This window comes from Piliocolobus tephrosceles, chromosome 8 (genome assembly GCF_002776525.5).
Source record: "Piliocolobus tephrosceles isolate RC106 chromosome 8, ASM277652v3, whole genome shotgun sequence".
Classification (NCBI taxonomy): domain Eukaryota; kingdom Metazoa; phylum Chordata; class Mammalia; order Primates; family Cercopithecidae; genus Piliocolobus; species Piliocolobus tephrosceles.
In genome coordinates this window covers 41,540,612-41,554,416 of record NC_045441.1, presented here as the reverse complement: position 1 = coordinate 41,554,416, position 13,805 = coordinate 41,540,612, and the positions used below count along the sequence as shown (strand labels likewise).

The window sequence follows — 13,805 nt, the reverse complement described above, 5'->3', positions numbered from 1 at the left end:
GTGGCCTTTCTGACATTAGTAGCCCCAATCTTAAAAGCTATTTAAGGTCTTACCATGAGTCACCTCATAAGTACAATTTCAGGTGTATTTCAAGGGAGCATTGAATAACCAAGATACTTCCATCACTGGAAAGTTATAAGAGTTTTTAGAACTTTCATGGTAAGAAAGTGAAAGAAAGGCCAGACAATTTTTAAATTATACAACAAGAACTTCAAAGTTGAAAAGTTTATATTTAAAAAAAAAGAACTGATTTGAATAACCAGAACCACCTTCTTAAAACACTGAGAAAAGTAAACACACACACATACAGAAAGCAGAAAAGGGTAATAAAGATTAGAGTAGAAAGTAGTAAAATAAACACTTGGAAAATAAGACAGATAATTAATGATATCAAGATTTGGTTCTTGGAACAGACCAAAATATTGACAAACCATTAGTTATATTAGTAAAGAAAAAAAAAAAAAAAACAGAGACAGGATGCAACTTAATATCAAGAGTGGAAGTAGAGGAGACATGGTTACCAATGTTGTAGAATAATAAAGAGGCTTATAAGAAAACACGAAAAACAACTTATGCCAAAAAATTTTGTCACTTAGACAAAATGAACAAATTCTGAGAAAGTACCAAAACTGACTCACAAAATTATATCAAATGAGAATAGATCTATAACAAGAAACTGAATTAAAAATTTAAACATTTCTTAAAAAAAAAAAAAAAAAAAAAAAACTCAGTCCTAGCTGGAGAAGGTTAGTTACGCCTATAATCCCAGCACTTTAGATGACCAAGGAGGGTGGATTATGATGTCAAAAGATCGAGATCATCCTGACCAAGATAGTAAAACTCCATCTCTACTAAAAATACAAAAATTAGCCAGGCATGGTGGTATGCACTTGTAGTCCCAGCTACTCATGAGGCTGAGACAGGAGAATCGCTTGAATCCGGGAGGCAGAGGTTGCAGTGAGCCGAGATTGTACCACTGCATACCAGCCTGGGTGACAGAAACAAACAAAACCAAAAACAAACAAAAAAACAAACAACAAACAAACAAACAAAAAATCTCGGTTCCAAATTGCTTGATGATTTCTACAAAACATTTAAATAATAAATATAAATTCTTCACTAACTTTTACAAAAATATTAGGAGAGAGCACTTTCCAAGTAATTCTATGAGGCAAGTATTATGCTGTATCAAAACCAGAAAAAGATAGGGAAAATAAAACTAGAGGCGAATATCTCTTACAAAAATATATGTAAAAAGTGTCAGGAAAATACTAGCAACTGAATCCAGAAACATAAAAAGATTATACACAAAGATCAAGGGCAATTTCTTCCAAGGATGCAAGAGTGCCATAATATCTTAAAGTTAATTGATGTAACACACACTATCTCAAAAGACACAGAAAAAGTCATTTGACAAAAATTCACACTTCATTTATATCAATTATATAAAATGTCCAGAAGAAGCAAATCTATAGAGGCAGAATTTTTATCAGTAGTTGCCTAGAGTTGAGGGTGGGGGTGGCTGTAAAAGTAGAGTGACTGCGGCCAGGCACAGTGGCTCACGCCTGTAATCTCAGCACTTTGGGAGGCTGAGGTGGACAGACCACAAGGTCAGGAGTTCGAGACCAGCCTGGCCAATATGGTGAAACCCCCGTCTCCACTAAAATTACAAAAATTAGCTGGGTGTGGTGGCGGACACCTGTAGCCCCAGCTACTTGGGAGGCTGAGGCAGGAGAATCACCTGAACCTGGGAGGCAGAGGTTGCCGTGAGCTAAGATCACGCTACTGCACTTCAGCCTGGGCGACAGAGTGAGACACTGTCTCAGATAAAAAAAAAAGAAAAGAAAAGAAAAGAAAAGAAAATTTACAAGTAGAGTGACTGTTAATGTGGGATGGAGTTTCTTTTACAGGGACTGCTGGTAAAATGCTCTAAAATTGATGGTGGTGATGGCTGTGCAACATTGTTTATATATTAAGACGCAATGAATTGTACACTAAGCGGCTAAATTGTACGATATATTCATTATATTACCATAAAGCTTTTACAGAGAAAAACTGCAGAAGTGCAAACGTAAAGTCAAGTGGAAATGACACTCCAAAGTATATGAATAGAATAAAAGGAAAGAAAAATATACAAGTATATATAGTAATGAGACCTACTTAATGATATGCATAGAATTATATGATCTATTTCAGTCACCATATTAAATCTGGCATAATACAGAAGACATGTAAGAAAACTAATAAATCTCTTAGATTCTCATTTGAGCAGACCCCCAAATGAGATGTTTTTTATGTCCCAATTTTAAAGGTTATTTTGCTCTGGAGGATTTAGGATCTATTTTTTTCATTAGTTTTTAGAAGAAAAAATCATTTACTTAAATCAGAGCTGGCTTTATTTTAATAACCACAAATTTTATGCAGTCATGTTAATATGTGAGAAAAATATATATTTAAACCTAAATATTTCACCCAGGAAATATTATAAATTATGGTATTTTTACCTTTGGCTTTACAACAATTAAAACAAAAAAAGACCTGAATGTTTATTGAAATAAATACTAAATATATTGTTAAGAAAAAAAAAAATCTCAGCAGAGTCCTACTTTGTGTTATATTAATGTTACAACTACTACTTTTTCCTTTTTAATGTTCAATAAAATGAATTATCATCAGAAGTCTAAGAATAATTATCTAAAACTGCACTGCTTTCTCACAATGTGCAATTCATACAAATACGAAGAAAAAAATAGCTTACGCTCATACACCAAAAAATTAGTATCCTCTAGACACTTTCATCTCATATACGATACATATTTTTTGCTGTTGTGTACTTATTATCCTGAAAAATAAGTCTCTAGAACTTAACAAATAGAAAGTAGTCAGTAAAACGTAACTTCATTGTAATTAGATTTGCAGTAATAAAGTAGTATGGAGTTTACTAAATTTAAAGAAAGTGAACATATTATATGATGCACTGTACTAATTAGGTTTGTTTTTATTTTATATTTTTTGAATTATGCATTTACTATAATTCTGCAGGGTGAAAGCAAAACAAAATTCACCTTTTATTTTTTGAAAGAGTGAAATGAAACAATCAAGTTCAAGCCACCTAAAATTTATAAATGTTCAACTTTTGTGTCTTCTAACAAAATTAATTCAATCTATCCCTTTGTTATTTTATTGATTTGTATATTGCTGCTGAACACATTTATTAGCTGCCTAGGTTGGCACTATAAATATGTGTGTGTGTGTGTCTGTATACACACATGTTAGAGAGATATGTTTTCTATATATTGGAACAGATGCTGTGACTTAGTCTCCTCAACTAATAAATACAACAATTTTTCAGTGTGCTTTGTTATGGAACAATTTTACCTGTAACATGGCGTACTTTGAACTTATTTTAAACTTCCTTACAATAGTTTTGTAAATAAGACTAAAGGAAATTTGTGCTGGAGGAAGAGCAATGTTGCAATTATTGCCAATATTTCCAAATAACTAAAAGAATGAAATTGGAATGTTTCCAAAACAAAGAAATAATAAGTGCTTGAAGTAATGGAACCCCAATTAGCCTGACTTGATCATTTAACATTGTATGCTTGTATCAAAATTTTACATGCACCTCAGAAATATATTCAACTATTATATATACATAATAATTAAAAATTGTAGATTTATTAATAAAAAAAGCTGGGAATATTAAAGAATGGACCTATAAACTCACTCTTATTACTGTGGTTCCTATTTATTCATTTATTTTTATTTATTTGTTTTTGGAGGTGGAGTCTCCTTTGTCACCTAGGCTAGAGTGCACGGGCGCAATATTAGCCCACTGCAACTTCCACCTCCCAGGTTCAAACCATTCTCCTATCTCAGCCTCCTGAGTAGCTGAGATTACAGGCACCCATCGCCTCACCCGGCTAATTTTTAAAAAATTTTTTTAGTAGAGTCGGGGTTTCACCATGTTGGCCTGGCTGGTCTCGAATTCCTGACCTCAGGTAATTGGCCTGCCTCAGCCTCCCAAAGTGCTGGGATTACAGGCGTGAGCCACTGCGCCCAATCCCTGTGATTTCTATTTAAATAAAGACTATTTTTTCCCCCTTCATTCCACTCTTTTTGGTTGTATAAATCTAGCACATAGCATAATGTCCTGAAATTACTCACTTATCTTAGGTTTTGAAATGATTGCTTGCTCAAATGTCTTTCCTTCTAAATTGATAGCACAAACTGTAGTTTTTCACCGTTAAATCCCAATTACCTGGCACAATGTTTGAAAGATACTTCGTTTTCAATAATGTTTATTAAAAGAGTAAATTATGAATATGTTTAACACCTATGTTAGGGTTCCAGAGAGACAGAACCATATATATTTTATCTTTTATTTTATACATATTTATGCCATTATATATAATATATATAAGAGGCTATGTATATTATATGATATTATATAAAATATATAAGGGATTATATATACTATATACAAGAGATTATATAAAATATATATGAGATTATATATTGTATATAACAGATTATATATGTGAAACTATATATTATATATAACAGATTATATATGAGATTATATATTATATATAACAGATTATATATAATATATGAGATTATATATTATCAAAAGGCTTCCATTTTGTCAACCAGCATGTTCTGTAATCACAGTTGAAATCTGCAAGGCGGGCCGGGCGCGGTGGCTGGTGCCTGCAATCCCAGCACTTTGGGAGGCGGAGGCAGGTGGATCACTTGAGGTCAGTAGTTGGAGACTAGCCTGGCCAACATGGCGAAACCCTGTCTCTACCAAAAATTGCAAAAATTAGCCGTGCGTGGTGGCACACGCTGGTAATCCCAGCTACTCGGGAGGCTGCGACAGAAGAGTCACTTGAACCAGGTTATAATATTTTACTGATTCTTAATTAGCAAGAGATCTCATTTTCTTAATTGCTTAGAAAATGGTGAACTCTGTATTTAGGTTAAATCATTGGTAGCTTGGAAAACATTTTATTATATCTCTGAAAGTTTGTCTAGCTGCTATTTTTATCTTCAAAAAACGCGTATGATTTTAATAAAACAGATGGGCATATCAGGTATGAAGTCCTGGTAAAAATGTGACTTACTCTTTATAAATCCTTATCAAATTTTGATTCAATTTTGTAAAAAACTATAAATTTTGTTTAAGTGATGTTTGACTATTCATGACCTTCAGATATCCTGTCACTCTTCAAATAAATATTATGTGGCACAATTATCCATACTTCATAGATGGCAAAACAAAGTTCCCCAAATGGGTGATGAGTTTTAAAAATCATGAAACTAGTGTCAGAACTACAACTGAAGCCCAAATTTGGAAGCCAAGGTACTAGTTATGGGCTGCCCACCTTCCCTCTGTACCACATGCTTAAAGATGCTGTACATAAAATCACATTTATGCATATACCCAAACTGTTTCAGGCAATTCTCGTAATCCATAGGATGAGAATGTTCTTGGAGTGGACTGCTCCATCTCTTCCATAACACTCTTTCCTCTGTGTGTGAGTTCGACAGTGGTAGTGAAAGTCCCTCAGAGGGACAGAACCAACAAACTATCGGGCGTGTGAATAGGGAGCTTACTTGGGGAACTGGCTGGCGTTTTACCGCAATGCCTGGAACAGGCTGCAGAGAAGCCGCAGGGCTCGGCCACGTCCCAGGCCCCCAAACCAGGGAGGTCCACAGTATGCTCCCAGTCAGTCCTCCCAGGCCCAGTAGCCCCAGGGACCACAAGCTGAAGAACGTGGAGTCTGACTCCCAAGGGCAGCAGGAGAGGAAGCAAGCGCCCAGCACGGGAAGAGAGAGTGAGCCAGAGGATGAGGACCTTGCACACTGCTCATCCCCCATCTTCTGTTGTCCTGGTTCCAGCCGCGCTGGCAGCGGATTGGTTGGTCTCCCACACTCAGGGCAGGTCTTCTTCTCCCAGTCACCCACTCAGCTGTCAATCTCCTCTGGCGACGCCCTCACAGTCACTTGAGAAAGAACTTTGCCCAGCCGTAGACACCCTCCTCCAGCCACGCTGACCCCTAGGATTAGCCATCACAGATAGTATTTGTCTGCGTGAATATTTATTTTTTATTGAGCCTCACTCTGTCGTCCAGGCTGGGGTGCAGTGGTCTGATTTGGGCTCACTGTAACCTCCGTCTCCCTGGTTCAAGTGACTCTTCTGTCGCAGCCTCCCGAGTAGCTGGGATTACCAGCGTGTGCCACCACGCACGGCTAATTTTTGCAATTTTTGGTAGAGACAGGGTTTCGCCATGTTGGCCAGGCTAGTCTCCAACTACTGACCTCAAGTGATCCACCTGCCTCCGCCTCCCAAAGTGCTGGGATTGCAGGCACCAGCCACCGCGCCCGGCCCGCCTTGCAGATTTCAACTGTGATTACAGAACATGCTGGTTGACAAAATGGAAGCCTTTTGATTAACTTAATTTATGTAGACAGATTATATTTAACTAATTTAAAAAAACTTTCTTCAACCATTTGGGTTAGATTTCCCAGTAGCCGGGGCGTCTTTTAGCATCAATGACCAAAATTTCTGAATAAAAAAAAAAAAAAAAAAAAATCATTAGTTTGAAATATCTCAAAAGCAATACTGTTTTCTGGGTTGATAAAGGATGGAATATTGTCACAAAATATTAAAATTTATGAGACTTCTTGGAAATGATGGGTAGATGTGAAGAAAAAACTGCAAAGAAATTTTCTGGAAAACCCAGGATTATGAATTTTTTAATATATTTGGGAAGCACTGAAGTATAGTTTAAAAATCCCAAAATTTGATTTTGCAATAAGCCTTCTAAAATTCATATTTTTACTAAATATAATTCAGAAATCCATTTATATCATCCTGACTTTTGCAATGAAATAAAATTGACTCTAGACTTTCAGCCTGTATTTTGTGTGAAGTCCATCACCTTCCCAAGATTTCTGCGAATAAACCTGACATTGCTGTGGTCTCTGCCGAATCGGAGTTTCTGCTGTCACTGAATTTATTTATTTCCAGCAAGATTGCTATGAAATCAAAACGATGTTGTTTTTTGTTTGCTGATTTGTTTGTTATGTTTTGTCTGGTCTTTGTATTGTATAAATCAGTCTCATCATTTGCAGCAATTTACAGCTCTATAGATAGCAAGGACTGAACATACCGTTTCCTCTAATTTCCTAATTTAGAATGTTTTCCTTTCATCTTTGATATAGATTTTCATGACTACAATCATAATACTGCTCCATTCCTCATCTTTTTGTGAGTATACCATTTCTTGAAATACATCTGAAATGTAATATGTAGTGTCCAATATAAGGAAGAGAATCTAATCTATTCTGCTTACAGGTTCAGGGTCTTTTCCAATTTACTGCTTCTTTAACCCCACACCTACATCCACCATTGGAAGCCCAAGGAACGTTTATATCCATAAATCTTCAAGAGTGTTACACAGCACTTTGGTATTTGTCTTCATGACATCATGACATCCTAATAACTTATTACCTATTAAAAAGTGACCTTTTTTTTTCTTTTTAACTATTGAATTACGTACAGTTCGTTGCTGTAACAATACCCAAAACACAATGGTTTCATAAAATAAAACATTTACATCTTACTCACTGGACAGCCATCTAGGGATCTCACAAATGCTAATGCTTAGAACATAGTGAAAACCTGTATAGGAGACTATAAAAATGTCTTTCGTTGGTCCCTGATTCCACCTGTTATAGCTCCTTTGGGAGCTTGAGAATCACCACTACACCCTAACTTCTTCTGAAGGGATCATTGGTATGCACACTTTCTGCAGAACTCTAAAGCTTTCTCAGCTATTCTCTTGTTAGAGCTCCTAGATAAAAAGTTATAATGTTGTTTTAAAACCTGAACAAGCAAAGAATTTTTAGTCTAAAACTCTTGCCATATTTAATTATAGTCAGATATCTATGTTGATTAAAACAACCAAAATTATATCAAGACATAATTACAGTTCCTGATTTTATTTCTTTGTTTTTGTTTCATTTTGTGACACACGGTCTTGCTCTGTTGCTCAGGCTGAAGTGCAGTAGCACAATCCTGGCTTACTCTAACCTCCACCTACTAGGCTCAAGAGATCCTCCCACCCCAGCCTCTCAAGTAGCTGGGACTACAGGTGTGCACCACCACACCTGGCTAACTTTTTTTGTACTTTTTGTAGAGAAAGGGTTTCACCATGTTGCCCAGGCTGGCCTGCAACTCCTAGGCTGAATTAATCTGTCTGCCTCAATCTCCCAGAGTGCTAGGATAGCAGGTGTGAGCCACCATGCTAGGCCTTTTCCTTTGTTTCCTTACCATGGTGTGTTTGTTGTCTGTTTATCTCTCTTCTACTAACCCCCCACTCACTTTTGCCCTCTCAATTCAAAGGACACTTCCAAAAGTAGGCTTTTTAACCCTGCAGCACCATGCATTCCAAACTCAGCTCCCTTTCGTTCGTACTTTGTGACCTTAGTCAATTCTGTCCTATGTACATATGTTTATTTCTAATCTTGTCAAGTAAGAATCCAAAAGTTTTCCCAGTATAGCATGAGTCTTCATTGATTCAAACTGGTCTGCCTGTTTTCTGGTGCCTGCTGTTCTACAAAATAGGTGGTATTACATATTTTAGGTGTTTTTGTAAATAATATGATTAATGGAACATTGTGAAAAACACAATGTAGATCTCAGAAATAAGAAAGGGTACAAGTCCAGACACTGCTATAATAAAACCAGGAGTTTCCATAGTTTGGAATTTAATGAAGAAGAAGGAAGGAAGGAAGGAAGGAAGGAAGGAAGGAAGGAAGGAAGGCAGGCAGACAGTCTGAAAGAATCTAAGAATAATCAAATTTATATAATAACATACTAATAATAATGATATTTGTAATTTTGGAGCTCAACTCTGTGCCAATACTATGGTAGGCTCTTAAAATATACTTTCTCACTTCATCCTACATATTTACAGCATGTATACTATTACACTAATTTTACAGTTAGAGAAACTAAACTTCAGAATAATAAAGATGCTTGCTGAAGATCATACACTGCTAAAGTTTTTATTCTTTGTTTATAATCTTTTCATTAAACAATGTTGGGTCCCTTCAGTTATCATAACAAACTCCTATGAATTTGATACCAATTTATGGTAGGTAGAATTCTAAGATGATTCCCATGATCCTGTATTAATCACGTTTTTTCCCACCATATTTTATGATGGTTTGACATCTTGAGAGCCTTCCTGCCTATGGAGAGGTTGCTCATTCCAGTGTAATTCAAGCTAACTCCTAGGAATTTTTAGAGATAAAACACAACTTGCCTTTGAACATACTTTTCATATAGATATCAAGTAGTACAGCTCATGTCTCAAATCACCTTCATTATCTAACTGTCACACACAATGCCAATTCTTTCCCTTCCCTAAATCACCCCAGGGCCAGGAGCAAACTAGAGACTACCCTTATGTTCTAGAGCCCATTAAAATTATTCCAACGGTCTCCTCTTCCCTTCTTTCCCATAGAAAGCAGAATACAGACTCTGGGGCAGGCTTTCTCTTGCACCTTCTGCCTCCTGGCTGACCATGGTGCTTCGCCAGATGCCCTTGCATGATGCAGCCTGGCTACCTTCTCTTGGACCGTTTCAGTAATATTCTTTCAATGATATTGACCTGTCACCGCTGTAAATTAAAATCCCATGGGTTTTAGAAAGCCATCTTTCTTTTACAGCCTCCTTTCCCTTGAGTGTGGATGAAACCCGCGGCTAAGATGAGATATCGCTCCCTTGATTATATTACGTATTATGACAATGGGGGAAGTTATCCTGGGCATGTGCACTTTAAAGATGCCACTTTTTTTCCAGCTGGTTACAAGACATTCTCTGATTAGCCTGGAAAATGACAAATATCATGTCACTTATTACTTAAGGGAGTCTAGTGGTAAGAAACTGGTGGCCTCAAAGAGCTGAGAGTTTTCTCAGCCAATAGCAGGAACACAGTGAACTTAGCCTTGCGTTCCCAAGATAATGAATTCTGCCAAAAAAAAAAAAAAATTCAAGACTGGTAAAAGGATCTTGAACCTCCAATAGGAACTGCAGCCCCAGTGGATACCTTTATTTCAGCCCAGTGAGACTCTGAACAGAGAATCCAATCACCCTGAGGAGGAATTCTGACCACCATATAGACTGGAGCCTTGAACCACACCAGTTTAAACTGCATGCAATCACTTACACAAACATTTCTTTTCAACAAATATATTAAAATACTTTTTAGGGAATTTGTGACAATTTGTAAAATACTTGCAAATGGTGTAGCTTAGAAATATCAAAAAAATTAAGAAAAAATTAGATATGTCATGAAGACAGAAAATATTTGTAGCTACTAGTCTGTTTCACTATCACAACCATAAAATGCACACAAATCTGTTATAAAAATTAAAATTTATCAAAATTACACACACAAACACAAAGCATACATGGTACCATTCAGTCCAGAGAAATGTAAACAAACATAAAGATGGAATATTAAATAATAACTGCATAAAATTAGCTGTAGTAATTTTGTACTACTGTAATAATTTCACAGCCATCCCCTGTTGCTATTGCAGGGAACCCAAGCATTGCTAGGATCCACTCAAAATGCTCTGTGAAGATAATCGTCTCCATGTGAGCCTCTCATCACTTCAGTAAATTGCTTATCCCAATAAAAAGCAATATCTCATGGCTCTTGTGTATTTTTTCACTGTGTTCCATGCGACATAGTAAGTCTTGAATAACCTGTACAAAATACCACTGTTTAAGCTGGAAGTGTTCACAAGAAGCAGAGAAAAGTTATGGCATCACAAGAAAAAGTTGAATTGCTTGGGATGTACCATAGACAAAGGTCTGCAGCTGTGATTGCCTGCCATTTTAAGATATATGAATTCAGCATAAATATTATTGTGCAAAAAGAAAAGAAAATTCATGAAGCTATAGCTGCACCTCTTTTAGCAGTCATGAAAATCGTATACTTTTTGGTAACTATTTTTTTAATCTCATATTGAAGATGCAGCTTTTATGTGGGTGCAGGCTGACTATGTAAAAGGCATCACTATAGACTGATAGGATTTGAGAAAAAGTAAATCATTATATGACAATTTAAAGCAAAAGGAAGGAGAAGAATCTAAAGCTGAAGAATTTAATACCGGTGTAAAAATGGTTTGATAATTTTAGCAAAAGTTTTGGCTTAAAAAGTGTCAAGATAACTGGAGAAACAGCTTCTGCCAACCAAGAGGCAGCAGAAAAGTTCCCAGATGCCATTAAGAAAATCATTAAGGAGGAAGACTATCTGCCTGAACAGGTTTTTAATGCAGACAAAAGTGCCCCATTCTTGGGAGGGAAATAAGCCACAAAGACATCGATTAGCAAGGAAGAGAAACGAGCATCATGATTTAAGGCAGGAAGGGATAGGCTAACTCTTCTGTTTTGTGCAAACGGCAGTCCAATTTATGATCAGGATTGCTCTTATCTATAAAGCTACTAATCCCAGAGCCTTCAAAGGAAAAGATAAACACCAGCTGCCAGCTTTTTGTTTGTACAACAAGAAGGCCTGGACAATGAGAACCCCTTTTCTATACTGGTTCCATCAATGGTTTATTCCTGAAATCAGAAAGTGCCTTGCCAGTAAGGGACTGCCTTTAAAGTTATTTTAATATTGGACAATGCCCCTGTTCTCCAATAAACTCATTAGTTCAACACCAGAGGTGTTAATGTGGTCTACTTGCTCCCAAACACAACATCTCTAATTCAGCTTTTATATCAGGAAGTCATAAATTGGGTTCTTATGCACAGTAAGAGGAGAATTGTCAATCCTCTGTGGAGAGGATGATCAAGGCTATAGAAGAGCTTCTTGATAGAACATCACAGAAGTCTGGAAGGATTACACCATTGAAAATGCCATTGTTGTTACAGAAAAGCCTGGAAGGATTACACTATTGAAGATGCCATTGTTGTTACAGAAAAAGGTGTGAAATCCATCAAACCAAAAGCAATAAATTTCTATTGGAGAAAACTATGTTTAGATGTTATACATGATTCCACAGGATTAAAGACAGAGGCAAATCAAGGAAATCATGAAAGAGATTGTACATATGGAAAAAAATATGGGACTGGTGGTAGTGTAAATGGTTTCAAGTTATGAATCTTGGAAATATCAGGAACTGATAGGCACCACACCAGAGGGATTAACAGAAGATGACTTGATGGAGATGAGTGCGTTCAAACCAGTGGCAGATAATGAGGAAGGCATAGAATAACTAGTGCCAGAAAACAAATAGACAGTAGAAAATGTGGCAGAAAGGTTGTCCTTATCCCAAGAGAGCTGCTTTTGACTTCTTTACAACACGTATCCTTTTATGATAACTGAGCCCTGACACTAAAGCAAATGGTAGAAGAATTTGTGGAAGAAGAAAAATAGAGAAACATTTTTTAGAGAAACAAAAAAGCAGAAAACGTGAGACAAAAATTACAATGTATCTGCAGGTTTGAGGGAGTCCAAAGTCATACTCAGATTTTCACCTGCACAGGGGATTGGTGCCCACAACCCTCACATCGTTACATGGAGTGTGCCTGCCTCTCCTGCTTCCCCTTCCACATCTACCACCTCTTCTTCCGCTTCCACTCTAGGACAGTGGGACCAGCTCCCCCTCTCCCTCCTCCTCTTCAGTCTACTCAACACGATGACCATGAGGATGAAGACCTTTATGATGACCCACTTTCACTAAATGATTATTAAATATATTTTCTCTTTCTTATGATTCCCTGAATAACATTTCCTTTTCTCAGACTTAATTTAATGGAAGAATGGGCAGTTTCCTTTTTTTGTTTGTTTTGCTTTGTGTTTTGTTTGTTTGTTTGTTTGAGACGGAGTCTCGCTCTGTCGCCCAGGCTGGAGTGCAGCGGCATGCTCTCGCCTCACTGCAACCTCTGCCTCCCAGGTTCAAGCAATTCTCTGCCTCAGCCTCCCGAGTAGCTGGGATTACAGGCACCTGCCACCATGCCCAGCTAATTTTTGTATTTTTAGTAGAGATGGGGTTTCACCATCTTGGCCAGGCTGGCCTTGAACACCTGACTTTGTGATCCACCCACCTCAGTGTCCCAAAGTGCTGAGATTACAGGAGTGAGCCACCACACCCGGGTAAGGCAGTTCATGTTATTAATAATGCTTCCAATCAACAGTAGGTCATTAGTAGCTATGTTTTTGGGTAGCCAAAAGTTATACTCGGATTTTCAACTACTCGGGCATTGGTGCCAAGGTTGCATTGTTCAGGGATCCACTGTGAATATGAAGCTGCCAATTGTGTGGTAGTTTGATACACAGAAACATAAAACTAATACAGGAATTCTACTATATTGAGTTATTTATTTTCTATTTTGGCTCCCTCCCTCTATGATATAATATTATATTACCCAATGATTCCAATATAATTGCTATTGGTATATGTTAAAAATCTTTCAAATACAAACACAAATTTACAATTGCTCTTTAAAATGTTTTCCTTTTTACATTTCTTGAGAGGTAGGCATGAGTGTATTTCCTCATGATTTTAAAAGATATTTTATTATCTGAGTTTTTGTTATTTTTGTTGGCTGCTCAAATTAAATTAGGCCTGTCAGAAAGTAGTCATGCTACCGTTTGGAAAAGGATCTAGCAGTGTACAATGATTAAGTCACAATGTTTAGTAATTACTAGAGTATGTCAATCCCTCGCAAAATATCGTGTCAAAATCACTTTTGATTTTTATCTCATTCTCCA

The 13,805-nt window shown here is 36.9% G+C and overlaps 1 pseudogene; it reads right to left on the bottom strand.

Annotated features, from left to right (window-relative positions):
• Nucleotides 1–5,883, bottom strand: part of LOC116418872 — a 30,614-nt pseudogene extending 24,731 nt beyond the window's left edge.
• Nucleotides 5,884–13,805: the final 7,922 nt, after the last annotated feature.